The sequence below is a fragment of the Procambarus clarkii genome, unplaced genomic scaffold (assembly GCF_040958095.1).
Source record: "Procambarus clarkii isolate CNS0578487 unplaced genomic scaffold, FALCON_Pclarkii_2.0 HiC_scaffold_1893, whole genome shotgun sequence".
Classification (NCBI taxonomy): Eukaryota; Metazoa; Arthropoda; class Malacostraca; order Decapoda; family Cambaridae; genus Procambarus; species Procambarus clarkii.
In genome coordinates, this window is record NW_027190916.1 from 15,495 (window position 1) to 19,922 (window position 4,428).

The 4,428-nt window shown below is 43.5% G+C and overlaps 1 non-coding gene across 1 annotated transcript; it reads left to right on the forward strand.

The window, feature by feature from the left end:
* Positions 1-256: 256 nt before the first annotated feature.
* Positions 257-375, forward strand: LOC138362492 (5S ribosomal RNA). The gene has a single exon (XR_011227714.1). It is a non-coding gene; the product is annotated as a 5S ribosomal RNA (ribosomal RNA).
* The last annotated feature ends 4,053 nt before the right edge of the window (positions 376-4,428 follow it).

Consider the following 4,428-nt stretch of genomic DNA (forward strand, 5'->3'; position numbering starts at 1 on the left):
GTTTGTATTACAAAAGAAAATCCACAAATTCATTAGAAATTGGCAGGGCAGGCTGAGGAAGTAGGTAGATGTAAAATGTCTGTAAATGGCGAAAGAACATAAACCCAAGACTGAATAAACGATGTTAAATATCCATGCCAAGGAGACAAAAATATGTTAGGATACAATTACCATTAAGACACCACAAGCAGGTCCGTATCCTGCCGCGATGACTTAAAAGAGTTGGTTATTAGCCACAATGTGTAGGCAGTCTCATGCCAACGGCCATACCACGTTGAGAACACCGCTTCTCGTCCGATCAGCGAAGTTAAGCAACGTTGGGTTTGGTTAGTACTTGGATGGGTGACCGCCTGGGAACACCAAATGCTGTTGGCAATAATGTTTTTTGTTTTGTTTTGTTTTGTTTCGTTTGTTTTTGTTTGAATGGCTGGCTCCACGGGAAATTCACGGAGTTGTGTGGAATAAGGCCTGGTAAAATGAATTAATATGTATGTCATGTTTAAAACAAACTCGCTTAATATAGATATTGTGTGAGGCTTTATACAAAAACAAACAACCAAAACAAAACATGTTGTATATATATATAGCTTAATCCGGGTTTGAACTCGCAACTCCAAGAATACGCATCACTTATATACACTTTACCACTGGACCACTGCTGCAGGACACAAGCTTGATGCTGAGGTATCAATTTAATGACGTAAATGCCATTTCCACAAATAAATGATAATTAAAAAGTATTTGTATGTACAAATCTTTTCTGTTTAAAAGGCTACAATATCAGTTACTGATATAATTTGTGTTAATGTTTCTATACCCACAAGAAGGCATATTTTTGCTTATATGTAAAGGGTACGGAGAACGAATCCACAGACCATCATTCCCCTCCCCTTCCCTCCCCCCCCCCCCAACTCCCACCTACTACCACCACCACCACCACCACCAATCACCACCAATCACCACCAATCACCACCAATCACCACCAATCACCACCACCACATCTAACCACAACACCCATCACATCCCCACCACCCAATCAACAGGCGAAATAATAACCCTCAAATGCCTGCCTGCCTGCCTGCCTGCCTGCAAGCCAATACTAACGGTCTTCTCAGAAAGAAAATCTCTTTGTATCTGTATTACTTGATGAAATGTATGATTCTAATAATGAAAATAAATTTTGATGTCGGTTGTATGAGCATAATGACCAATATGCACATGATATGAATGAATTAAATAGTGTAGTTTTAAGTAATTAGGTTGTAGACACATTAAGCGGATATGATATTTGACGCGTCCAGAACTGGTGATTTTTGGTTTAGTTTTAAATGCACCACCACCACCACCACCACCATTGCTTCCCCAGAGCCTAATTAAGGACCGGTAAAAGGAGTCAATATGTATGTCATCTATAAAACCAAAGAATGAATAAAAAAACACACACACAAACCTACATAATAGTATTAGGAAGATTGTATGGCAAAAAAAAAAAAGTATTATTCCCATTGGGTCGTTTGAACTCGCGACTTCCAAAATACCAGCCACACACCTTACCACCCAGCCACCATAGAGTTGGTATAATTGTGCAACTTTAGTTATAAAAGTAAAGTTCTTATTGTCTCAAATCTTATTGTCTGTTCTATGAAAAGGCATGATGTAAATTATGTATTTTTTGAATGATTGAATTGTAGGCACATTAAGCGGATTCGATATTTGATATATCCAGAAAAGGTGATTTCTGTTCAGTTTTAAAATGCATCACCGTTAACGCTAAAGGACTGGTAAAACGACTCGATGTTTGTCATTTTTAAAATAAACACTAAAACTAGGCCCTTAACATATATAATGTTTGAATATAAATTGAATGCATATAAATACAAAGTGGGAGTGGCTGGCTGGCTGGCTGGCTGGCTGGCTGGCTGGCTGCTGGCTGCCTGCCTGCCTGCCTGCCTGCCTGCCTGCCTGCCTGCCTGGCTGGCTGGCTGGCTGGCTGGCTGGCTGGCTGGCTGGCTGGCTGGCTGGCTGGCTGGCTGCTGCCTGCCTGCCTGCCCGCCCGCCCGCCCGCCCGCCCGCCCGCCCGCCTGCTTGCCTTGCCTTGCCTTGCCTTGCCTTGCCTGTCCTGTCCTGTTATTGCCTTGCCTTGCCTTGCCTTGCCTTGCCTTGCCTTGCCTTGCCCTGCCCTGCCCTGCCTTGGCTGCAGCTGGCTGGCTGGCCGTAAATCAACTCTTAACAACACCATACCACACCACACCATCACTCATCACCCATCACCCACCACCGGCCCCAGTCTCCCAGCCTCTCTTATATACCCGAGCAGGCCCTTTAAATTATTTGAATTGTTGCACTTCGGCCAATGGCAGGCACGATCGCTGCTGCTCAAACATATTCTGGTTCACAAGTATTATAATATATTATATTATATATATTATTATATATATATTATATATATATATATATATATATATATATATATATATATATATATATATATATATATATATATATATATATATATATATTCATGAAACACATTAAAACCTTGATCATTTATTCATTCATTACGTCTAGTGAAGAATTGCTTTTGTTCATTTGTATGATTAAAAATTAATATAATATGAATTCCTCGCTTAAAGTAAAATATAAAATATATATTGGATTTATATGATTGGTTAATATTCCAAGTGATGCTGAATATCCCCTATAATTTTGTTTTGTTTGTTTGTTATGTACACATTCCAAATGAAATCAATATAAATGTTATTATTAATGTTTGAAAGTTGATTGTCTACTTGAATCTCTCTATTAAAGTGTGTGTGGCTCCGGATGGAGCCTGGTTATGGTATTTGTCGTGGTGGGTGGCAGAAGTGCTTACTTCTTCTCTGTCTTCTTTGGCAAAAGAACTGCCTGAATGTTTGGAAGAACACCTCCCTGTGCAATGGTTACGCCAGACAGAAGTTTGTTGAGTTCTTCGTCGTTGCGGATGGCCAACTGCAAGTGACGTGGGATGATACGGGTCTTCTTGTTGTCACGTGCGGCATTACCGGCGAGCTCCAGAACTTCGGCAGCGAGGTATTCCATGACGGCTGCCAGGTAGACAGGAGCGCCAGCACCGACGCGTTCGGCGTAGTTGCCCTTACGCAGCAGACGGTGAATTCTGCCCACGGGGAACTGAAGTCCGGCCCTGCTGGAGCGAGACTTTGACTTGCCCTTCACTTTGCCTCCCTTGCCGCGTCCTGACATTGCTGCTGCTGTTGTGGGTTTGTGGTGTTTTATGCCGCCCCGCAGATCGAGCTTCGTGTTATATACCCCGCTCAGGATCAAGGGAGCCCGCCACTGACCAATCAGCGCGCTCCGCCACGCGACCCGCTCTGAGCTGAGTCGCGAGCGGGATATAAAAGGAAAGCTCGCCTCGCGCAAAAGTTCATTATTGTATCGCAACGCCAGCCAGCACGAGCATCATCATGCCACCCAAGGCATCTGGAAAGGCTGCCAAGAAGGCCGGAAAGGCCCAGAAGGCCATTGCCAAGGGCGATAAGAAAAAGAAGCGCAGGAGGAAGGAGAGCTACAGCATCTACATCTACAAAGTGCTGAAGCAGGTCCACCCCGACACTGGTATCTCTTCCAAAGCCATGTCGATCATGAACTCGTTCGTGAACGACATCTTCGAGCGCATCGCCGCCGAGGCTTCTCGCCTGGCCCACTACAACAAGCGTTCCACCATTACCAGTCGGGAGATCCAGACGGCTGTAAGGCTCCTGTTGCCCGGAGAACTGGCCAAGCACGCCGTCTCTGAGGGCACTAAGGCCGTCACCAAGTACACCTCCTCCAAGTAAACGGCTTACTTACTGCCCTGTGGTGGTGGCTTGGCCTCAAACCAACAAACTCGGCTCCATTGGAGCCACACTTTAATTTCTAAAGAGATTGTGAGTGTTAGACACCAATACTATTATAACAAAAACCTCTGTCACTGAAAGCAAATAGCTATAAAATGAGAATATTTATGAAACTGTCTGTGTGTGTTTCTCTCTCTCAGTCTCTGTCTGTCTGTCTGTCTGTCTGTCTCTGTCTTGTCTGTCTCTGTCTTGTCTGTCTGTCTGTCTGTCTGTGTCTCTCTCTCTCTCTCTCTCTCTCTCTCTCTCTCTCTCTCTCTCTCTCTCTCTCTCTCTCTCTCTCTCTCTCTCTCTCTCTCTCTCTCTCAACACATATAAGCACTCGGTATCTTTTTTTTTTTCTAGAGATTAGAGATTCATTGTTATGTTCCACATTAGGATTACTATGCAGGCCACCCTCTTAGGTTTGAAAATGTCAAGAAAACGGTTAATTTAAAATGTCATCTCCTAACTTAACAGATTAAGCCAGAGGACCGAAAACAGAATAAAACAGGACTGGACAGTATGTCACTTATACAAGCTGCTTTTATTTCTAGTA